At 47.3% G+C, this 25,092-nt stretch overlaps 1 protein-coding gene across 1 annotated transcript in view; it reads left to right on the top strand.

Annotated features, from left to right (window-relative positions):
• The first annotated feature begins 2,625 nt into the window (after window positions 1-2,625).
• KANK2 (KN motif and ankyrin repeat domains 2) overlaps window positions 2,626-25,092 on the top strand; it is a 49,800-nt gene continuing 27,333 nt past the window's right edge. The window contains exon 1 of the mRNA XM_033172932.1: window positions 2,626-2,768. The gene's annotated coding sequence lies outside the window, so the exon portion shown is untranslated. The remainder of the gene's footprint in view (window positions 2,769-25,092) is intronic.

Here is a 25,092-nt window from a genome sequence, read left to right as displayed (position 1 = left end):
CATAATGCTAGCTGCCTGCTGCTTCCCCGTAGGGGACAGGAGACAGCAGTCCTTAAAAACCATGGGAATGAAGTTTCGCTCATGCTCAGGGACTAACATGTTGTGTTTCCTGGGGCTCCCCTACAACACAGACTTCATTAGATGTTTCCCCACTCTTTGACTACTCAGTCTTCAGGGCTGTGGCTTGCATGGAAGATGTTCATGATCTCTGAAACCCTTGCAGCCCCCTGGTTCTAGCAAAAGCAGCTGGGCTCAGCTTATCCAATGTAATTTGCCTTGACTTGCCACTAAATGGCACTTCTACAGCAGACACTTCAGTGAGATGCTGTTTTCTCTGTGGTTGTGCTGTACCGAAGTCCTTTCAGATTTTGAACCGCTGACATTCTCCGAGTTCTGAAATACCATCCCCATCCACCAAGATAATAGGATGGGTGAGTCAAGACATGTTGCCCTGTGGATAGAATTCCTTAGCACCCTTGTAGAGAGTGCATGCTTTGCATGCAGAATGGCCCAGGTTCAATCCCTAGTTAGAGAATCTCAGGAAGCAGATGCTGGGAAAAAGAGACCATGGGGACCGGCCGTCAAGCCAGAGAAGGTAATATTGAGCTAGATAAGGGATGGGAAACTTGTGTCCCTCTCGATGTTGTCAGTTCTCATCAGCCCAAGGCACCATGGTCAATGCTCAGGTATTATAAAAGCTGTGGTAGTCTAGCAGGCCACCAGTTCCACATCCTTGGGTGAGATGAACACAGTCTCAGTATAAGCAAAGTCACAATTGGTTTACCCCCAAGCTCTCTTGCACTAGAATTTAAGATACTGGTGTGTATCTCTTTGATTCTGCATGCAGTCACAAAATAGCTTGGGGTGACTGTGAACAATTTTTGGGCTACTTCACAGTAACCCCCCCAAACCATATGGGACTAAACAGTTTTTTTTTAAATAAATCTCTGTGTTTAGTTACATTTTCCTCTCAATATTAAATTGTTGAGTTAATCTGGAACACTGCAGAATTTAAAAGAATAAGATTAATTAGCTGAACAGATTCACATCTGCTTATACAACAAGTTTAATTAGACTGATGAACAGTGATTTATCTTTCTGATAATCTTTAAATTAAATTCCATGTATCAAGTTGACTATTCATTTATTGCTGCTAATGCTGCACCATGGTCAGTGGTAATGATTTTATTATGAAATGGAAGGGTGAAAAACAGTTGGAGATGGCTTTTGTTTTGGACTCTTGCAAGTTAGGAGGTTAGATATCAAAGCAGGTGGGGAAGTATTGTCAGCCAATGTTGCAAGCCTGGATCCAGCATCAGGTCATGTTTGGGCCTCTGGCTACACTGAGGGGATGTGTGGAACCGGAGAGGTCTTCCTGGCTTCCTGTTGATGTTGGACAATTGCCGGCTTGGGACTTCCAAACTCTGTCCTGTCTTGCTTACAACGAGTTCTTAGTCTCTGGCTCCCTGCTGTCACTGGGTGAACTTCAGCCCTTTGCTCTTACTCCATGTGACTGCACCACAACTGTCCACGTGGTCCATGTTGAGAGCCAAGTAGATCGTCCTACCAAGTAGGACAATCATCAACCTTAAAAATGCTGCTCCAAGTCAGGAAACTATGTGAGGTGACGATTTAAAAGCTAGCATGTGCTTCATTTTTGCATCATGTGGTTCTGTTGTTGGTCTTAGTTAAAGATCTGGACAATGTCTAGTTTTCTGAAGGCCTTTTGATAGCCTTTCTCATGTTTTGGAATTTTCCTTTAAATCAGCAACCTGGTGCCCTCCAGATGTTGAATGTCAGTTCCCATTGGACACACTGGCTGAAGCTGATGGAAGTTGCAGTCCTAAACATCTGGGGGGCAAAGTCTTCTTTAGATGCATGTGTGTTGCATGCATGTGTGTTGATGCATTTTTATATGCTCAGCCATAAGTAATCCTGGCTTTACTCAGAGGTAAAATACTAGCGCCTCCTGGACACAAGATCGGCTTCTTTGTTCCAATCAAAATCGGCGCACAAAGCCCATGCTGTGTCTAGATGTGAGAGAGAGTATGAATTCCAGATTCCTGACCTCCTCCTTGGAAGACCTCTCTGGTGCTTTCCTTCTGGGGCCGGGTGGCAGAGCAGCATCAAAGCTTTCTGTGTTGTCAGTGCCATGTTACAAGAAATGAAAACCAGACAGGCTGAGTCGTGCAGCAATTTGATGCAGCCTGGATGGGAGCAGCAGCAGCAGTCCTGAGTTCCAGATGGCTGGTGGATGGCAGAAATATGCTTGAGGTTTCAAGAATCCTTGAGGTTTGGGGCTTTTAAGAAAGCATCAGCTAAAGTCCAGGGCTTAGTCAGAGGCAGCACTGAAGCAACGGATGCTGAATGATGAGGGTTTGGGGACATGTTCTTCCTGCCTAAACCAGCAGAGGAAAATGATCTCTTACAGGATTGGGTGAATGTTGCTTTCTTGGAAGACTGGCCTTCAGGAGATGATGTTGGACTCCAGCTCCCATCAGTTAGTTACAGCCAGTGTTCAGGGATGATGGGACTTAAAGTCCTGCAACACCTGGAGGGCCTTGGGTTCACCCTCCTTATTCTCTTGAGTTCTCTGGACCAGCTGCAGGTGAGGAAATGACCTTTTCCTATTTTCTTTTCAAAGGACAGTGATACACACTGGGTCTGCTGGCTAGAGAAGGAGGACAAGAGAGAGGCATACTTGTGGAATCGGCATGCTGCCTTATCTCCAGGCTGCAGAGAGAGAGACGGGAGAGGCACTGATTGAGGTGAGAGAAACCTTTTCGGTGCGCACAACAACTGGGACTTCTTCTGCAATGTTAGGAATTGCAGATTGCTAGCCCTTTTGCTACTTCACAATGCTGCCACTACAAACTCTGTGACCATGGACTTAGCCACACTGACCTTTTGCCCTGCTCCGTGTCTATACGTGGTTTTTATTTTATTTTTTATTTTTGCCCTGGAAACCCGCTCTTGAGAGCTCAATCAAAGCAAACATCGATTCAGGTTTTCTGCAGGGTTGACGTTTGCTCCAATTCAGCTTTAAAGAGCAGGTCTTCATGGGGAAAGCTTTAGGGCAAAAAGAAAGGCACTCGGACACGGAGCTTTAAAGCATGGACTGTGCCGAGAAAGAGCGGAGGAAAAGTTGCTGTGGATTAGCAAGCCCTGCATCTAAATCTCCTAGACCTATTTCTGTTCCCAAGGGCAATGCATGGACGTTACTGTCTGGCTTGCTGGGAGGGATTCCTGGGAGCAATAAGGTGGCAGTAGCTGACTCCTTTTCTGTCAGGTGGCAGTGATATCCTAAGTGGCTGGAGGTGCTTGAGTTGGGGCTGTTGAAAGGGGGTTGGCTCAGCATCCACCTCCTGGCTAATTTCAGCTTAATTCCACTGTGATGAGTTCGGGTCCCGTCCCTGCTTCATAAACCAAAACTGATATACTGTATATATGTGTGTGTATATATCGATCAATAGATAGATAGATAGATTGCCCTCTTGGTGAGGCTCCTCAAGGTGGACAACCATTACCAATTCTTATCTCATTATACATAACATAGCCATCTTTAGCCATCTCACCCCTTGCCTTTCCCTGCAAGACTAATTGCAGCCGTTAAGAGTCGTCAACAGGTTTTCCACACCTATCAGCTGATCACCCATTCCCACCACCCTTCTGAGTAATACCCCTCCCCACTCCCTCACTATATTTAAGGATCTGGTGACTTCTGTTTCAGTGTATCTGAAGAAGTGTGCATGCACACGAAAGCTCATACCAAGAACAAACTCAGTTGGTCTCTAAGGTGCTACTGGAAAGAATTTTCTATTTTGTTTCAACCATTACCAAATACCGCTTAGCTTTGCAAATGTGCTAGCAGTTTTATTGCTGCACCACTAGCAGCTACCGCTGCACGGATGAGCAGCCGCTCGCTCCTGGCCTGGCAGCCCGGATGGACTGCATGCGCAAGTGCAGCAGCCCACAGGGACTGCCCAGTCTGTCTGGACTCGCAAGCCGCCGCCCGGCACCCCTTTCGTGCGGCGGCTGCTCGCGTGGAAGGGGTGCCAGGCGGCGGCTTGGGAGTCGCACTTGTAGGGGGGTGGCGCCGAGTGACACCCCCCCAGGCTGGAACCTGGGGCGCAGTGCCCCCATTGCCCCCTCGCTACGCCACTGATCATATCACATCCAGGGGTGTCCTTAAGAATATGCCAATGTCGCCTGATAATTTTCTCAATTTCAAAAGTCATATGGTTGTATTCTAGGGAGGCGTAAATACGCGTGGATCTTGTGTTGACATGTGAACCGGATGTAAGAAGGGTCAACCTCTCTCTTGATTGCGTTTTTTGGATGGCAGTTGTTATTACAGAATTTGGATAGCCTCGTTTTAATAAAGATGCAGAAAGTATCTTTGAATGGGCTTTAAAGTCCTGTGGGTCCGATGTATTGTGTTTTAATCTTAGAAATTGACCTAGAGGAAGATTATCTTGGAGATGTTTGGGATAATTTGAACAAAGATGTAACAAAGAGTTTCTATCTGTACTTTTCTTATAAGGACGAACTTTCATGTAATGCCAGGTTAGATGTTGTTTTGTGGGGTGAACTGATTGCCGTGGACTATCTATCTATCTATCTCCTTCCAGTAGCACCATAGAGACCAACTAAGTTTGTTTTTGGTATGAGCTTTTGTGTGCATGCACACTTCTTCAGATACACAGTGTGCATGCACACGAAAGCTCATACCAATAACAAACTTAGTTGGTCTCTAAGGTGCTACTGGAAGGAATTTTTTTTTTATTTTGTTTCGACTACGGCAGACCAACATGGCTACAAACCTGTAACTAGAATGATGGTCGTGGAGTTTATGTATCTATATGGAAATGAACATTTGGCATTTGTTTTGGCTCTGTGAGAGATGGTTGTCATTCTGGCTTCTATAAGGTTGAGAGGAAAATCTTTGTCCACGATTGTCGCTTGTTGTATTTGAGATGCTGGAACTTTGTATGTGGAAACTTTAAAATATGCAAATAATTAATAAATAAATATGGGGAAAAAAAATGAAAAGAAAAGAATCTGAAAAGGTGAGGGTGAGCAGGATTGTTATCAGGTGAGAGGTACTGTAAAGACCTCAGATGAAGGCTGGCGTTGAGTAGTTTGAGCGTGTGAATGTGACTTGCTTTCTGCCTGAACTGATGTTTAGTTTTGTTGGGAACCAGTTGTTTGAGCTGGCTGTGTTTTGGAAGGCATAAACTTATGAGAATATGAGATCCTGCTGTATCAGGTCAATGGCCCTTGGCCCTTCTAGTTCAGCTTACGGTTCTCAGAGCAGCCAAATAGATTTCCACAGGAAGCCCACAAGCAGGGCATGAATTCACCAGCTCTTGAAGATCCTTTAGATCTATCCAATTACCGCCCAGTTTCGAATCTTCCGTATCTGGGTAAGGTAATTGAGAGAGCGGTTGCTGAACAGCTTGGCAAGTTTCTGGAGGAAACGTCGGCTTTGGATCCATTTCAGTCTGGTTTCCGCCCTGGTTTCGGGACCGAGACGGGAGTGCTGATTCTCTTAGATTAGCAACCTTTGATATGGTCGATCATGATCTTCTGGACCACCGCCTCACCGACGTGGGGATACAGGGCACAGCTCGACAATGGCTGTGCTCTTTTATCTCTGGTCAGGGACAGAAGGTGGCGCTAGGGAGGGAGATGTCGTCGCGCCATTCCTTGGTGTCTGGAGTGCCGCAGGGCACAATCCTCTCCCCGATGCTTTTAAACATCTTTATGTGCCCCTTTGCCCAGATTGTCCGGAGCTTTGAGCTGGGTTGTCACCAATATGCTGATGACACTCAGCTCTATGTGCTGATGGGCGGCCACACCGACTTGGCCCCGAACACACTGACCAGATGCTTGGAGGCTGTGGCTTGATGGTTTCGTGGGAGCTGATTGAAACTAAATCCTTCAAAGACAGAGGTCCTCTGGCTGGGTCAGGATGGCATGGGGATGAGGGACCAACTCCCTTCTCTTGCGGGGGCCCAATTAGTGCCAGTGCCTTCCGTTAAGAGTTTGGGTGTAATCCTTGACGCCTCCCTTTCCATGGAGGCGCAGGTTACAGCAACAGCTAAGGCGACATGTTTCCATCTTCGCCACATTAAGCGGTTGGTCCTTTACCTCTCCTGCCCCGATCTGGCCACAGTGATCCATGCGATGGTCACCTCCAGGCTTGACTACTGTAATTCGCTCTGTGTGGGGCTGCCCTTGAAACTGTCCCAGAAAATCCAGTGGGTGCAGAATACTGCAGTGAGGCTCCTCATGGGGTCCCTGTCATGGGAGCATATTCACCCAGTGCTTTACCAACTGCACTGGCTCCCGGTGGAGAATAGGGTCAGGTTTAAAGCCTCTTGTGGTTTAGGGCCGTATTTACAGGACTGCCTCTCTTGGTATGCCCTGCAGAGGACCTTAATGTCCATGAATAACCATAGTTTTGAGGTCCCAGGCCCTAAGGAAGTCAGACTATCCTCCACCAGGGCCAAGGCCTTTTCAGTGATCGCTCTGACCTGGTGGAATGCTCTGTCCCATGAGACCAGGGCCCTACAGGACTTAACCTCCTTCCGCCGGGCCTGTAAGACAGAGCTATTCCGCCTGGCCTTTAATTTGAACTCAGCTTGATCTTTTATTTCCCTTCTCTCCCCCCTCCCCTTTTTAATGAAGATTACCTGCTCTGGGGCCCCACAGCTAATTCTCCCCTGGCCTCCTTGCTGGCCCAAGTAGGACTAATTTAGCCAGCTAGCCCTGGTGACTATACAATGTTTATTGGATGGATTTCCCCCAAATTGATTTTTGAACTTTGAATTTTATTGTTATTCATGCTTTTATACTGTATTTTATGCTGCTTTTATGTTGTATTACAATTAAGTGTTTTAAATTTGTTGTTAGCCGCCCTGAGCCTGGGTTTCTCAACCGGGAAGGGCGGGGTATAAATAAAAACAATGATCGCCCCCCCACATCAAATGGGGGGGGCGACGTTTGCGTGGTCGCGTGCAGCCCCTTGAGCTTCTAGGCAACGCCTGGTATTTGGACTGGCTGCGCCTTCCCCCAGGAGGGATACCTGGGGTCTCCGGCTACCCCAGCTAAGCGCCCTATCCTGCCTAGGGGAGGCATTGCCAGGGGACTGGCCAGGTAAGGGGAGGGACTACCTAGCTCACACAATAGAAGGTGTAGCTTACCAGGAAGCAGCAGTCGGGCTCCAGAGCTTCTCCCACTTTCCACTCCCTCAATTAACACTTATTTTTGCAGGTTAACCTCTTCTCCACAGGTACGCAGGCGCTGCTATTTCAAGGCTGCTGTTGAAGGGCCAGAAAGGAATTTCCCTGCATTGGCACCTTTTGCCTTTCCTGTAGCAATTCGTCACAACTTTGGCGGTTTCAGGCCTTGGGTGGAATCCTTTAGTCATCTTCCTAAATGGGGTGTGGGGGGCGGTGACTCCACACCCCCAGTGCGGCAGTGATACCAGGGTTCCCATTAAAGGGGCATTGGGGGGAGGCATTGACCATACGCCGAGAAATTGTCATTGCTCTCCCCCACCAGTGGCGGCAAACCGGGGGGGGGGGGAGGCAGGCAGGCTATCTGCTTGAACATACGTTCTCCAGAGCTAGCCCAATCCCCGCACATTCAGGATAATCCTGAAGTTTCCCAGATCCCCGGCTGGGGGCTAGAGGGAAGGATAAACGCCCAATGTCTGAGCCAAGGTCTCCCTACACCTGAATCTTAATAAAGTTGTGGCCAATTTTAATCCCATAGCACGTTGTCTGGTGTCATTATTCTGCTCGGGGGTCGCCTGGGGTTTGGGGGGACTCCGCCTCTCCACGCAAGAACAAAAACCAGCATTCTTTCCTCATGTGATTCCTAGCAACTAGTGTTCAGAGGCATACCGTACCTGCCTGTAGCATGCCACCACTCAGATCTGTTTAGGGTTATTTATTTATTTTCTTTTTATAATAAATAATCTTTATTTCAAAATATTTTAAAAGAATACATTCACACACAAATATACAACAAAGAAAATGCAAATCATACAATACAAACACAATCACAAAAAAGATAGCCAATAACCCCCCAAAAAACAACAAAATGAAAATGAAAAATGAAAAATAAAAACAATGACTCCCCGCCATTTGTATATCGTTTCCCTCTACGTTTTAACATTTCTTACTTTTCCTCACCATACAATACAATACCACCATCTAGCAAATGCATCAATCTGTCATATAATATACTATCCATCTATATATTCCCTTATGTGTCTCATTCTAGACAAATCACCAATTCTGTTTTTATACCTTCTTTAATCAAGTAATCCTCCACATATCTCCACTCACTTTTAATTTTTTGTTTTGGGACATTTCTAATCACTGCTGTCATCTTTGCTAAATTCATATATTCTACTAATTTAATCTGCCAATCCTCAATTGTTGGGATCTTCTCCCCTTTCCAATTTTGTTTAGGGTTATTTGGGTAGCAGTTTGCTCCCATGACAGGAGGTTCAAGCAGCCCTCTATGATTTATTTATTTATTTGCAAGTTCTGCTTTTACCAGATTTCAAAGCCTCCTACCGTATCACTGACCCTCAGAAGCGTTGAGGGTGATTTTATGATCGCTCACCCAGCTCAGCCCTCCCTCTCCTACTGACCCCAGAAGGGAAGTCCTATTTCCACTTTCCCAAGTTCAGCTTTCGCTGCTTCAGCTCCACTCTGCTTGCAAACTCTTTGCTTCCCTGCATGTGTCTCCCCGCCCCTCACCCCAGCTTCCTGCTCTGGGGAAAAAGCTTGGCTGCCGAAACCCGAACTTCCTTGCTCTCCCACTGGGTTGGCGTTTCATCCTCCGCTCCTCCCCCATCATTGCCAAGATTTCTTTGTCAGCAGGAGGAAGTTCTCATGTAGCAGCCTGCAAAATTGTTTATTTTTGGAGGAAAATTGCTTCCATATAGGGGGAAAGGGCCAGAATTGCTCTGCCTGTCTCTTGAAGGACCTTACTCTGCTCCTTTCAGATGCTGCCACATGCTTGTCCACCCATAAAATAAGAACGCCCAGCTTTTTTCCTCTCTTGCCCAGCAACTCTTGAACTTGCTCTCTCTTTATCAGCCCACTGGCTCTTAAGCTAGCATCTGGGTAAGATAGCCATGTTTTTTTTAAAGCTATGGTTTTCCCAGTAGTAATGTACGGAAGTGAGAGCTGGACCATCAAGAAGGCTGATCGCCGAAGAATTGATGCTTTTGAATTATGGTGCTGGAGGAGACTCTTGAGAGTCCCATGGACTGCAAAAAGATCAAACCTATCCATTCTCAAAGAAATCAGCCCTGAGTGCTCACTAGAAGGACAGATCCTGAAGTTGAGGCTCCAGTACTTTGGCCACCTCATGAGAAGAGAAGACTCCCTGGAAAAGACCCTGGTGTTGGGAAAGATGGAGGGCACAAGGAGAAGGGGATGTCAGAGGATGAGATGGTTGGACAGTGTTCTCGAAGCTACTAACATGAGTTTGGCCAAACTGCGAGAGGCAGTGAAGGATAGGCGTGCCTGGCGTGCTCTGGTCCATGGGGTCACGAAGAGTCAGACACGACTGAACAACAACAACAACAACAACAACAAGATAGCCATTGTCCATTTGTTCCAATTGCATGGAAAAGAGTGGGTTGAACTAATAAGCCACGGAGAAACTCAGGTTTTCATGCAGAAATCAAGCACCCTGGATTACTCTTATCAACATGATGCTTTTGAACAGCACCTAGCATGCAGATGGTGCATTGAATATATTTATTAATTACTGCAGTAGATGGGAATGTTGATGATGTTTGGCCACTGCGTGTTTTTTTTGTCCACCCCCCCCCCAAAAAAAAAGTTTGCTAGACCATATTTGAGGTATTGAGCTGCTCAGGTTTTGCAAAGTCACTAAAAATAAAACCACATAAAACCAGCTTTCAGGCATGGATTCAAATGTCCAAGAATAAAACACATGCAAACCACATCAGTTGTGAAGGGGGCCCTACTGCAATCCTTTTGGATGTGGGGCTTCCTTTGAACACTGCTCAGATGATGGACCGCGTCCAACTTTGCTAGGCCCAGCCAATGAAATATATCTCACTGGTTTTACAACAGTTTCGCTGACTGCTGGTGCATTTCCAAATTCAGCTCAAACTGCTGGTTGCTGGTTACCCTTTTAAGGTCCTGGAAAGCTTTGAACTTGGGTGCCTGAAGTGAAGCCTTCTTCCACATGGACCTGTCTGAGTGTTTGGAGGCCCTTCTTTGGGTCAAGGAGGTGGCTACTAGGAGGGGGGGGGTCTTTTCAGTTGTGGCACCTCCGCTCCAGAAAAGTTCTCCCCATGGGGACTTGGCTGGTGCTGCCCATTATTTATTTCTGGCAGAACACATTTTTGGGTTTTTTCCGGTTGAAGCTGACTTCATTCTGTGGCTGTGATTGAATCCCTCTTCTGCAGGGATAGGGAACCCTGGGGGTCATCGACATCAGGGGGCCGCAAGACGCCCCCCCCATTCCCGCGTTAACTGCTGAGAAGCATCATTATTGCTTCTAGCCGTACAGATGAGTTGTTTTTGTAAGCTCCTTTGGAGAATGTCATTGAAAAACAGTGTACAGATATAAGTAAATAAAGGGCACTCCCTGCATTTCATCTCCTCTCTCCCATGCCTTTGTCCACATACTTTAACAGCTAAGTTCTTTCTCTTAACCCCCACCTGCCCACCCCCAGCACCCCATGGACTCTTCTCCATTGACTGGCAGTTGTCCTCTTAAGACAACTGCGACAGTGAGTTCATTGCCAGGATTGCCAGTGTGGCCTAGTGGTCAGAGTGCCAGGCTAGGACCTGGGAGATCAAGGTTCAAATCCCCACTTGACCACAAAGCTCACCAGGTGACCTTGGGACAATCACAGTCTTTTAGCCTAGCCTTCCTCACAGGGCTGTTTTGAGAATAAAATGGAGGGGGTGGGGTGGGGTGGGGGACAGAGAACCTTGTACAATACAACACCTTGGAGGGAAGGTGGGATATAAGACATAATAAATAATTCCAGTCACCCACTTGATCCAATAAGTATGCCCTAGACTACCTAAAAATTCATAGAAGGGTATATGCTTGCTACCTAGGGCATGCCTCACAATGAAAACACATTGTGGATTAGTTATATCTCACTCTTATTTTATTTTTTCATATATTACTTACTTCTTGTTTATTTCTCTTAATATTTTTTGAAATGAATTGGAAGAGGATGCTGGGATGCAATACTTAGAGACTACCCACCGTTCACTACAGCAGGACCAGGGGGAGTGGAGCTGGGACAATGCCTTATGCCAGCATTGCCCATTTTCTAAAAGTGGCCCTTCCTTGGGCCAATGTTTCCCAACCTAACAAAAATCTACTTTGGCCATTTGTACAACAGGCCACTTTGTCTCCAGTTCCAAGCCTTCAGGGGGTTTCCCAAGCTGCTGTTTCCTTTCCTTCCCAAGAAGGGTGTGGGTGTGCGTTTTGGAGCTGGACCTCTGGTGTTTAAACCCATTCAGTGCACCCACAACCGAGATAAGCTACACCCAAATGTATTTTCAAAGTGGGGTTATCATGCCTCTCATTCAGTCCATGTCACAAATGGAAGGGAGCTTTTCCGAGGGGTGCCTATCGCTGTTCATTCTACTATTTGGGTTCCAGTGAAATCCTATCCCTTTGACATGTGTATTCCTTCCCTCTTCGTAAACAAGCCCCAAGTGAGGGAGCCACAACTGGCGGCTGCCACTCTGAATTCTAAGCGCTGCATCTCTTGAGATTTTAGGCACACTCCCAAGTTCCCTCCTCTGCTCCCGCAACACTACGCCATTAAAGTTTCTGGTAGCCTGTTTTCTGAATTTCACTGTGGCAAACATGTGCTTGTGCTGTACCACTTCAGACTGCAATTGAATGTTCTCTCTCTCTCTCTCTCTCTCTTTCTCTCTCTCATGCACACACGTGCACACACTTCCATGTAGAAAAGTTGTTGGGAGAAGAGTTATGTCTTGGCGTTCCCACGATATGCTAAATTTCAACATGCAGGAAATTGTATAAATGCACACCCTGCAGGTGTCCCTATTTTCTAGGGACAGTCACGGATTTACAGAAGCCATCCCAGTTTCTGATTTAATCCCAGGATGTCCCGCTTTTCCTTAGGACGTCCCTGTTTTCATCGGAGAAATGTCGGAGGGTATATGTATGTAGTGAGTGACCTAGTGTGCAGGAGTGGAGAACCTGGACCTAGTCTCTTTCTGTTGAAGATTCTCTGTTTACTAAGGCTGGATCAAGACTCGTCAAAGAAGCGATTCAGTTAAATACATTGCAGGGAGGACGGGAATTTACAGAAGCAGATCCATTTGTGAGGAGCATAACTCTTCTGACATCTCTTTGTTGATGGTTCTTCCACTGCTGCTCAGGATCCGACACGCAAGGCTTAAGCCCATTGTCCACCAGACTCTCCCGGGAGAGGGCATGGAATGATCACATGCAATGGCCAACTCCATTGTCAACCCCATCCTCTTCTTTAGTGGGATTTTTGTTGTTTTTCCGAACCCTGATCTCAGTCCCCCAAGCCTGCCCTTCCCTTTTCAGTTGCAACTTCTGAGTGTCTTTGTGCCTCAAAAGCAAAATCCTCCTCTCCGCCTCATGCTGCTATTTTTAAAAGCTCTGTTTGCCTTTTCCAGTGGATGCTTGTTGATCATGGATTATACTTTTTAGTAGAGCAGGAAGCCCCTGGGGTCAGGATGCCCACCCACCCTTCCTGTCTCCAATCAGCTGCTTTTGTCTATATCTGCTCATGGCCTCTGGGGAAGGGAATGTGATGCGGAGGCCCTGTTGCTGGGATCGGGTGCGATCGGCTGCACTGTGGATTTTTTTTTGTTTTTGTTTTTTGCAAAGCTGGCTCTTTGTGTACTAAATCTATTTTCATTTTCCCATCCTCAGACTATTTAGATAAATCTGAGTAAGCAGATTTAACAAATTCAGTTAATAGAGACCTCCAGCTGCATGCAGCCTTGTAACTGGGCATCCTTTTGACTGTTGGGTTGGGGGCTTATCCCCTAGTTGCTGCAGCTTCCCTTTGTAGTTAGTGGGCCTAACTTACCTGTGTAAGTTTCTTGCCTGCTTTCCCAGGCAGGAAAGCAGGAAATAGTGACGAGATCAGTCGTGTGAAAATATGGGGGTGCTGGGCGGATCTTTGCACCCCGGTGGCGCATATGCTAAAGACGGCCCTGATCATAGAATTGTAGAGTTGGAAGAGACCACAAGGGTCGTCTAGTCCAACCCCCTGCAATGCAGGAATCTTTTTGCCCAACGTGGGGCTCGAACCCACATCCCTGAGATTAAGAGTCTCATGCTCTACCGACTGAGCTATCTCCTTGAAGGCATGTGGTAGGAAACTGTGGGGAAGAGAGCACTTGGACCAGATGTGTCTTGGGTCTCTTGTAGCATGTCTCTGTTTTATAAGTCCTTAACTATTTCAGCCTTGAGACTCTACATAGCCATTTCATTCAGCTGTTTCTCAAAGAATTCGTGATTTAGACTGCTGTTTAGTACCAGTCTTGTAGCACTCTTTGAACTGTGATTCCCAGAAACGAGCACAGAGCTCCAAAGAAGTCTTCCCAGGGCTGAGTTATTATAGTATAATTTCCAACGTCTGGCAATGAGACTTCTGGTTGATGCAACCTAAAAAAATGTCATTGTCTTTTGTGCTGTGCTGTTGACACAGTTCATTCTTCTGACACAAACAGTTTCTATAACATCCATCTCAAATTGGTTCAGAGCACACATCCGGAACCTTTGGAGGAGAGCTCAAACGTGATTTCTTTCTTGTGTCATCCAGTCCAGCATGTTTCTTCACCAGTTATTGTCCCCACATCTGAACATCTCAGAAATTGATCTGCTCAAGCTCCCTTGACTTTCAGTGTTGAAAGTGAATTGAGCCTATCTGTGTGATCTGGGAGTAAAGGTAAAAGCAGTGCTTTTTTTCTTAAAAAAATGTTTAGGGGTGCTCTCACTTTCCTTGTTGTTTAGTCATTTAGTCGTGTCCGACTCTTTGTGACCCCATGGACCAGAGCATGCCAGGCATTCCTGTCTTCCACTGCCTCCTGCAGTTTGGTCAAACTCATGTTACTAGCTTTCAGAACACTGTCCAACCATCTCATCCTCTGTCGTCCCCTTCTCCTTGTGCCCTCAATCTTTCCCAACATCAGGGTCTTTTCCAGGGAGTCTTCTCTTCCCATGAGGTGGCCAAAGTATTGGAGCCTCAGCTTAAGGATCTGTCCTTCCAGTGAGCACTCAGGGCTGATTTCCTTCAGAATGGATAGGTTTGATCTTTTTGCAGTCCATGGGACTCTCAAGTGTCTCCTCACTCAGCACCATAATTCAAAAGCATCAATTCTTCGGCGATCAGCCTTCTTTATGGTCCAGCTCTCACTTCCATACATCACTACTGGGAAAACCATATTGAAGTACTGTCCCTCAACGAGGCCAAACTTAGATTCACAAAATGTTTAGGGGTATGCATACACCTGAGTCCCCCCCCCCCCAGAAAAAAGCACTGGGCCCCTGGATGGTTAAGTCCAGTCAAAGGGGACTATGGGGTAGCGGTGCTCATCTCTCTTTCAGGCCAAGGGAGTCAGTGTTTGTCCACAGACAGCTTTGTAGGTCATGTGGCCAGCATGACTAAACCACTTCTGGCACAACAGAACACTGTGACGGAAGCCAGAGTGCACGGAAATGCCATTTGCCTTCCCGCTGCAGTGGTACCTATTTATCTACTTGCACTGGGATGTTTTCGAACTGCTAGGTTGGCAGAAGCTGGGATAGAGCAATGGAAGCTCAACCCGTTGAACCACCGACCTTCTGACTGGCAAGCCCAAGAGGCTCAGTGGTTTAGACCACAGCGCCACCTGCATCCCATCCCATCCCATCCCATCTGGGAGTACTGCTGGTGTGTCCCATTCTTGATTCCTCCTTTTCTAGCAATGAGCCAGTAGAGCCAATCAGCTTATCACATGATAAGTTTTCTGTCACATGATTGCTTAGTCTATCGTGCACTTATTTTCTGCCACACATCCTCATACATGGTAGTTTGGAGTCATAGAATCATAGAGTTGGAAGGGGCCCCATCTATTCCTGCAATGCAGGAATCTCTACTGAGTATTTACTGAGCTGTGAGACTTCCCTATGTTTCACATGTTCTTATACGCTTGGTTGTATTAGTATTGCTAGCAGGTGAAAATAGTCACCTGAGTCAGAGTCTCATGGCTAGAGTAGGTTTTTTCCCCCCAGGAACAACTTGTCTTCCCCATCATTTCTTCAACACAAATTCTTTACATACTTTAAAAGTTTAAATACTTGCAGTTTTTAATAGGTTTTTTAATTAAAAAAAAATCATTGTTGTGTTCTTTTTTTCTTCCTTCCTTTACTGAGAAATAAGTAAGTAAGGTTCATGGGTAACTTTAAATTTTGCACAATAAGGCTTGTTTTAACATTGCATCTTTTCCCTGCTTTGCAGTCAATACCATTTATCTTGTCACATTAAAAGCTCTCCCTCATCCTGTAATGATAACTTCCCCTCAAAACAGCAGTTGAAAAATGTTTTATTGAAAACATTACATATTGATTTGGAGAGTCAGAATTAAATACCTTGGTAAACAAAGAACCAGGAAATGCTGAGAAAACAGAAGTGTGCAGAGGAAATAGGTAGGATTAAGATCTTCATCTGTAGCAGCAGAAGAAATTAGTAGATTCATCATATTACAAAACACATTGAATATTACAAAGCTAGCCATGTCTGTCAAGGACTGGGGTCCCCAAATCCTGGAAGCTGGCCCTTGTTGGTTTAGTATGTGCTAAGTGACCAGAAGGAGCAGGCGGCGCAGTGGTCTAAACCACTGAGCCGCTTGGTCTTGCTGATCAGAAGGTTGGTGGTTTGAATCCGTGCAATGGGGTGAGCTCCCGTTGCTCTGTCCCAGCTCCTGCCAAGCTAGCAGTTCGAAAGCATGCTAGTGCAAGTAGATAAATAGGTACCGCTGCGGTGGGATGGTAAACGGCGTTTCCGTGCGCTCTGGTTTCTGTCACAGCGTCCCATTGCGCCAGAAGCAGTTTAGTCATGCTGGCCACATGACCCGGAAAGCTGTCTGTGGACAAAGGCCAGCTTCCTTGGCCTGAAAAGTGAGATGAGCATCGCACCCCATAGTCGCCTTTGATGGGACTTAACCATCCAGGGGTCCTTTACCTTTTTCTTTTTTTGAAAAAAGGGACCAGAGTTGAAAACCAACCCTGCTGCAAGGTAACACAGCTGCCACTACTTCTGTAGTCCAACCATTCTGGACCAGAGAACATTATTGACGATCACTTGAGAGTCACAGGGACAAGAGCTTAAAAACCTTGACTCTCTGTGCTTGAGCCTCAAGCTCACAAAAATTACTCAGTAGCTGTTTCGCCACGAGGCCAAGGAATTGGATCTGATACCAAAGCTTATATGAGAAGGACGGCTCTGCCACAGTCTTCCCCTTTCATGGCAGCCAGTAGAGCAGCTTAGTGTCTGTAGTTCTTCCCAGTACCAAAGCCCTCCAGCAGTACCTTGGTGTGAATCTACAGAAAGACTCAAAGGGCAAAGACTATATCAGGAATCTTGAGAAGACATGAGTGGTCGCGGCGGCAGCAACAGCATCATCCCATGCTAGCTAGCTAGGAGCATTATTCTCGAATGGACTTATTCATAGTTGCATGGAACAACATTACCCATGTTGAAATGGCTGATATTTGAAAACGACTCGTTTTCCATGTTTGCTGGTCATGAGCTTCTGCAGGTGCGCTTTGAGATTTTCTCTGTAAGAAACCTGAGCAGTTCAGTCTTGGTTTAAGGATCAGTTCTTAAGAAGTCAGTTGGTAAAGAGCCATGCTGAGAGAATCACTCTACACTTGCACCCCTGTTCTCTTGAACACTTCTCTGCAAGCTGTCTTTCTTATGCACATCCCAAATGCTATCAGTTTGCTTCACTGCTGGTGCCTGGCAAGGAGACCTACCTTGGCACACTCATGGAAATTTCGAGCAGTGTCAAAGTTGCACAAATTTACCAACAGAGAATAAACAACAACTGCTGCATCACTCTTGGGAAAAGCATTGCTGTTTGCTGCAAAAAAGAGATGCTTCATCGTAAGAATTTGCACCAGACTTCTCTGGGTGCTGAAATAGAAGGTAGCCAGAGATTGTGCTTGTGTTTGAAGTCTCTTTGATTTCCTGTTTGTGAATGGAAAGTGATGAATAGTCCTGAGAACAAATTCAGGTCCCTCTTCATATCAGTGCTCTGTTCCTCCTCTTTTGAAACAGCATCTTCTTTCATCTTTTTTCCCCTCCTCCTCAAATAGCTGGAAACAGTCCTTCAAGATTTGGACCTGTGATCTCTTTCAACAAGTCAAGCAGCCTTGCTTGCCAAAATTTCCCGAACTGTGCCTGTCCAATGTCATAGGCACTTTTGGCTATGATGTCATCTTCAATAATTATCAGGAAAGGGCATTTTTTTAAAAAAAATGCTGAGTTTGTCAGGAGTTCCAAATGCCATGTAGACCATGTGTGTGAACACACATATACAGAATAGCATGTTTCAGTCTTTCTCCCCAATAAGCCCATGACCACATTAGTCAACTTTCGTATTTTATTTATAAGTTGCAAACATACTTCCTTTTCACATTTGCGGCACAATTTTCTCCCTCTCTTCCAAAGCAAAATTCTTTATATGTGAGGTTTTGTCATGGTGCAAAACACTGCACTCTTGCTGTGTGCTCATTTGCAAACTCTGCCTACCGTTTGTTTTCCTGGCCCACCCAAATCAATTTGGCATGCTCTGTTTGTGCAGCTGGCAGCCCAAGGTCACTGTTAACTCGCACTGCATTCTGAACTTCACCTGGCTCTGCATTTGCAAGATAACCCTGCAGTTGCTTATCTGATTGCTCATCGTGCTTTGAACTCCCAGGGAAGAACGGTTCTTCTTGGTCATGGAAACAAACTGGAGAATGAAGTCTTGTCATGGGGCTTATCTTGACTTAACTGATTGTATAAGCTAAACTGGTTGGCTTTCTCTATTCTGCCTTGGCCAGACCCCACCTTGAGTCCTGTGTCCAGTTCTGGGACCACAATTTAAGAAGGATATTGACAAACTGGAACATGTGAAGAGGAAGGCGACCGAGACGATGAAGGGTCTGGAAACCAAGCTTTGTGAGGAATGGTTGAGGGAGATGGATATATTCAGCCTGGAAAAGAGGGAACTGAGAGGAGAAAGGATAGCCATCTTCAAATAGCTAAAGGGCTGTCACATGGAAGATGCAGCAAGCTTGTTTTCTGCTGCTCTGGAGGGTAGGGCTCGAACCAATGGATTCAGATTACAAGAAAGGAGATTCTGGCTAAACATCAGGAAGAACTTTCCGACAGTAAGAGCTGTTTCACAGTGGAATGGACTCCTTTGGGAGGTGGTGAACTCTCCTTAATTGGAGGTTTTTAAGCAGAGGTTAGGGACGCGGGTGGCACTGTGGGTTAAACCACAGAGCCTAGGGCTTGCTGATCAGCAGGTCGGTGGTTCGAATCCCCGCAATGGGGTGAGCTCCCATTGCTCGGTCCCTGCTCCCGCCAACCTAGCAGTTTGAAAGCACGTCAAAGTGCAAGTAGATAAATAGGTACCACTCCGGCGGGAAGGTAAACGGCGTTTCCGTGCGCTGCTCTGGTTCTCCAGAAGCGGCTTAGTCATGCTGGCCACATGACCCAGAAGCTGTACGCCGGCTCCCTTGGCCAATAAAGCGAAATGAGCGCCGCAACTCCTAGCTCAGAGTGGCTAGGAGCCCACCTGCCTGCGTGCTCAGACAGACAGACTGACAGAGGAAGAGGAGATGAGACCGAGCAGAGCAGACCCAACCCCAATGGCCATGGAGGGAGTCACTGGTGGGGTGCCAAATGCGGCAAAAAGCAATATTTTTGAGTTTTTGGTCCATGGTCTGCCCCAGCCGTGGAGGTACTTGCCAAGGAAGCAAGGGAGCCTAGGTATGCCTCTGGTAATTAGGATATGTGCTCTTTGTGTGCTCAGATGCACTCTTTCATGTAATTCAAGGACGAGCCGGTACTATGAGGCCTGTCAGGCTTTTATGGCAGTACAGGTTGTGGATATGAGCTTTTAGTTCCATACAAGATGTAGTGGCTTCATGGACAGACAGTGGAAGCATATGTGCTCCATGCCCAAGGTCTGCTTTGGGAGCAACCTTGGCTCAGCCTCCTTCCTACTATCAGGGCAGAGTCCCCAGGTATGACAGGTGAGTCCTTTCCTATAGCCACCTCCACAGGCTGGTTCCTTTCAAGCCAAGTAGAACCGACATCTCAAACTGAAACCTATTTCATGAGGTCAAATGCTTGTTGCATGGTTTTAGAAGCATGAAATCCGTAACCATGACTCAGTGTCACTCGCCTGCCTGCCTCAGACTTTCCAGATCCCTGGCAGTGGCTCTGGTTTTGTGTTTGTGTGTGACCAAACCACATGGAATTTTGCTAGGAGTTGCAGGTCTGCCTGGCTACAGCTCTGGAAAGAAACCTCGTGGCTGTCTTGGCTTGCATGGGAAGCAGCCCTCTTTTCCCTGGGCTACAGATGCTTTGCTGATATAATACGGGACTAAATGTGCCACCAGGCCGAAATTCTTTCCACGCTGTGCTCCTGCATTTAAGGGAGTGAGATTTGTTCACAGTCAGCTGGGCCAGAGACCCTGCTGGCAATATTCGCCTCTGTGAAGGTTAGGAAGAAGAGCTGGGGGTTTAGAGCCAAGCGGATGGCTGGCTGGCTGGCTGGCTGGCTGGCTGGCTGCCCCAGGCTCTGCAAGGGAGTTACTAGCAAAGCTGAGAATTGTGACTGAATCTTCTTATGCGCCTGGAAAGGCAGCTGAAGTTCAGCAATCATGGAAGGATGGATTAAAACACATAAGCATCCAGCATTCCTGGATCCTATTCCTGGCCTGGGGAGCACACCACGACACTCCAATATTGCATTTCCTCCTCTCAGTTATTAGTTGATTTTCATAGATTCATAGAATGCTAGTGTCTAGTCTGTGGGAATGTTTAGGAGTGTGGATGAGTATATATTATTTATATATCTCAATCCCAGCTTGTGTGAGCAAGCTCCAAACTTAGCAGAGTTACATTCCCTTTTAAAACACAGCAGAAAACGGTTGCATAGGCTTGCTAAAGCCTCTATAAGAAATATATATTCCTGGTATATTCCCCTTCTTCCCTCTTAAAAGCAAAGACACAACACAATACTGATTATTAGATATAAAAGGGTTTACTTACAGACATCCAAGAGTCACAGTACAGGCTCAAAGAGGCAGATGAGTTTAGATAAATATATTTACATGTGGTGAAGCTGATTCCATAGGGGAACAGGCTTCACCCCCGCTTCTCTCAGCTGCAAGCTGAGAGAGAGCATCCTGCTTGTTCAGAGGACGAGGCAAAAAGGGGAGTCTTCTTTGGGATCTTGTTCCCAGGTAAGACCACACCTACTTCTGGTTCCTGTAACTCAGTCCAGGTAAACAGGAAGTTAAGCCTGGAGGACTGAGTTACCTTCATGTCCACTCTAGCAGTGTTGGGTTTGGCTGCTCTGTGTTTACATCCCACATAGTCCACCCCCCTGCAATGTAGGAATATGCAGAGAGGCTTAGCCTGCCTGGAACTCATACTTGTGACAACATAAGAGCTGTCATATTACTTACTTACTGAGACCAAGGACTACTGTGGTTCCTATCATTTGCTTTGCTGCCTAGGCTGTTCCTTTTTATCTCTGTCTCTCTTTCTCAAACACACACACACACCTTTTCCCATTTGCACAGCCTTTGCCAGCTCACATTCCACAGGCCGAGCTTTTTCTGGCAGCCAGGAAGCAAAGAGGAACTATGGCTGCCCATATGCAGGAGGGTGCGGGGTTTGCAAACCCTCCGAGACTGGAGTTGAGGTAGGCAGAGTTGTCAGGAGATTTCCCAGATGTGTCCTCTTCGCATCTGCCAAGCACCTTGCCTGCGCAGCCCCAAAGGCGTGGCTGTGGTGTAATGGCTGGCCGCATCCCAAATCGCAGCACACGAGCCCCTCTTTCGGAAAGGCTTGTTGCATTTCCACCAGCCCCAGAAACCAAAATAAGGGAGGGATTGCAGGTGGTTTTGGTTTGGAAAGGATGCCGTCATTCGCTCCGGCAGCAATAGGGTCAACTGGAGTTCTTCCAGCAAGATCCCGGGACGTGAAGCCCCCTCGCTCCTCCTTAAGCCATCACCATGACTTAGTACATCATGCCCCCTCCTGCCTCCACTTCCCAGCCTGAAGATGTGTGGGATCTGGCTGCTTTCTGTGTCTGAGTAATGGCTTTGTGCTTCAGGCTGTTTGGATAGCAGTGCGGATGAGATGAGCCAGCTGTTGCTTGCAGAGAAAAGCTGTTGAATCCAAGCATCAGGCCTGTTGACGCGACCACCTCTCACCATGCCCAGCCAGGGCATCTAATAGGCATTGTTAGCCCTATCCATTCTCAAGGAAATCGGCCCTGAGTGCTCACTGGAAGGACAGATCCTGAAGTTGAGGCTCCAGTACTTTGGCCACCTCATGAGAAGAGAAGACTCCCTGGAAAAGACCCTGATGTTGGGAAAGATGGAGGGCACAAGGAGAAGGGGATGACAGAGGATGAGATGGTTGGACAGTGTTCTCAAAGCTACTAACATGAGTTTGGCCAAACTGCGAGAGGCAGTGAAGGATAGGCGTGCCTGGTCCATGGGGTCACGAAGAGTCAGACACGACTGAACGACTGAACAACAACAAAGCCCTTTCCTCCTTGAATATTTGTGCGTTAATAAAGTGATTCCCCATTCCCTCTTTAGAGCAGCAAAGCTTTGCTCATTCATTCACCCAAGTGAAGCGGGGGGCCTTAGGGGAAGGAAAACTCACATTTCCTCTCCAACTGGGATTATTGTATAGGAGTGAGAGCTTCTAAGACATTTGCCCCCACCAATGCATTTTGGACAGGGTGGTGAGTAGCCCCAGGACTCCAGTCTAGGAGTGGGGAGCCACTTTTGGCCAGCAGGCCAGATCAGATGGTGGCCAACTCAACAGGCCACATTTGACAGGGGGTGGAGCTGCCCATTTGTCAGTCACCTGACAGCCTATGATGCCAGTTGGATCTGACCTCAGTAGACATGGTACGTACGGCTTGCATTTGACCCTCTTAAGTTTCCTGGATGTTCCTTTGTAAGCGTGAATCATAGAATCGTGGAATTGTAGAGTTGGAAGGGAACCATTTAGTTCAACCCCCTCCCAATGCAGGAATCACAGCTCAGTGAAGCCATATCCTTGCATTCTCTCCACCCGCCGCCCCTGAATATGACATTGCTGGTTGAATGCAGTTCTAGCTCTCAGCCAGAACCTCCTTTCAGATGGTGTATGCTGCAAAAGACCAATTCATGTATTCCATGTGATACCAATCACATGAGAGGGGAGCTGCTCCCCCACCCTCACTTATTCTGCCGTGCCCTTGTGGGTGGTTCCATTTAGCTCTCATGATTAACTGCAGACGACAGGCCATCTCTACTCCAGGAATTTGTGCCATTCAAGGTAGTTGCCACACTTTATTACACCAAATAGTATGGCAATTATGGATCTCTCCAGGGTTTAGCCCTAAAGCACGTGAAATGACTATCAATAATAAGTCCGTTCAGCCTTTCAGGGCAGGGGTGTTGCAGGGCGGCAGAGGCTCCTCCAAGGCCTCCGAAGAGGGAATCACGGCATTGGCGTCGCTTCCAAATAGGGGGCGAGGACTTAAGCCCACGCCGCCTATCAGAAGCCGGATCCTAGCCTGCACCCCAGATTGGCAAATAGGGAAGCAGGCTGGGACACATACTGGGCTGGGGGCGGAGCCAATGGAGCAGGAAGTCTTCCCTCAGGTCTGCTCCCTGGCCGTTTGAACAGTCCTCACCAGGGGCCCTACATGCTTTCCCCTCGTCTGGTTCCCCACAAATCCTCCCTTGGTTCAAGCTGATGGTTAAGGACTTTGCTGTGGCTGTGGTGGTTGCCGTTTTATGGGGCTGGGTAGGAATTTGTCCAATGGAGCAATTAGCTCCAACCCGGTGGTTTTGCCTACCTCATAGCAGTCATCACAACTGAGTTGGGCATTGGGGCCGTCCTTTGTCTTGGGTGAAGGGGAGGTTCTAGTCTCCACCTGCCCCTCCAAATCCTGGGCTATCCCATTAAAGGGATTGGGGGGAGTGGTCCTGTGGGGGGGTCACCCTATTTGATGTAAGTCTGAGGAACTCCCCCTCCCCACCTGGATTGACCTACGTGTCACTTCTGGTGGGCAAGTATTTTTGACTGCCCCATGAAAAGTTGTGGCCTGTTTCTATCCAAGCCAGTCTTTGTGGTCCTTTATTTGCCTGCAGGTTGGGGAGTGGGGAGCACGATGCCTGGACCTGCGAGGGACTCTGAGCATGCACAGAGCTCGTTTTCCTCTCCAAACCCCTGCTCCTGTCTGGGATTAGGGCTTCCAGACCAGAGGAGTCCCAGCAGCTTCCCTTGTCAGAGAGTCCTTCCTGGCCGTCCGCCTGCAGCTGAAGTCGTGGCACCTCCCGCTCCAGGCCTCAGCTCTCGATGCTCATTTTTGTGGTCCTCCTTTGCTCCAACACAGGAATTCTGGCTGGGAAGCCTCGTGCTCTCTCGCTATCTGCCAGGCCCCCGGCTTCCATCGTGGAAGGAGCAGGGTGGTGGGAACAGCAGGGCTGAGGCAGCAGGTTCGTCTAGTGGCGTTGAGGTTTTGGCAGGGAAAGGAGCTGGAAGAAAGGAGTGCTGACCCAGCGCTGGGGCTGGGCTGGGGGTTCCGACATGGGGGGGGGAGAGAGAAGACAGCGCACAAATGAAGTCTCTCTTCCCCACCCACCCCCTTCCTTGTGGTTGTGCTTTGCAGCCAGAGAATGTGAGGCCAGAATGCAGAAAATGGATAAGGAGATAAAGAATTTTAATGGCTTCTCAGTGATTCCCCCAGAAATGTTAACAATACTGGGGAGCTGCAGCCTAAGATTTGGCTGGTCATTAGAAAACAATAAATACCATTCAGCCCTCCTCCTACTCCTCCTTGCCCCATTGTTGATCCTGACGTCCTCCTATTCTCATGCCTCTGTAGCAATCAGTCCTCCTTCCCACCAGTATTTTTTCTTCTTGCATGGGACGTGGGTGACACTGTGGTCTAAACCACTGAACCTCTTGGGCTTTGCCGATCAGAAGCTTGGCAGTTTGAATCCCCACGAGGGGGTGAACTCCTGTTGCTCTGTCCCGGCTCCTGCCAACCTAGCAGTTCGAAAGCATGCCAGTACAAGTAGATAAATAGGTACCGCTGTGGCGGGAGGGTAAACGGCACTTTTATGCACTCTGGTTTCTGCCATGGTGTTTCTGTTGTGCTGGAAGTGGTTTAGTCATGCTGGCCACATGATCTGGAAAGCTGTCTGTGGACAAATGCCGGCTTCCTCGGCCTGAAAGCGAGATGAGCGCCGCAACCCCAGAGTCGCCTTTGATTGGACCTAACCGTACGGGGCCCTTTATCTTTTTTCTCTTTTTTTAATACTATTTTCTATATATTTGCAGGACATTTGCCTTCATTTGAAAATGAAGGCCAGCCAGATGCCTGTGGGAAACCTGCAAGCAGGATCTGAGCACAAGGGCACTCTCCCCTCCTGCAGTTTCCAGCAGCAATGCTTCTTCCAACTGTGGAGGCAGAGCATATTCATCATGGCTAGTGGCCAGCAATAGCCCTCTCCTCAATTAATTTGCCTAACCCTCTTTTGAAGCCAACTAGGTTGGTGGCCCTCACTGCCTCCTGTAGCAATGAATTCCATCGTTCACCATCGGAATAATTTTCAATTTATATGATTTGTAAATCCTTTATGAACTGTCTCACCTTTTCAAATCAGAAATAAGCATGCCAACCAAAATTTTTCTCATGACCTTCTAGGTCTAAAATATGTGAATTCTCTAACATCATCCATTCCTTCAACCAACAAAGACAGGAT

The sequence above is a fragment of the Lacerta agilis genome, chromosome 16 (assembly GCF_009819535.1).
Source record: "Lacerta agilis isolate rLacAgi1 chromosome 16, rLacAgi1.pri, whole genome shotgun sequence".
Lineage (NCBI taxonomy): Eukaryota > Metazoa > Chordata > Lepidosauria > Squamata > Lacertidae > Lacerta > Lacerta agilis.
Note: the sequence above shows the minus strand (reverse complement) of the source record. Positions and strands in the feature narration are given on the sequence as shown.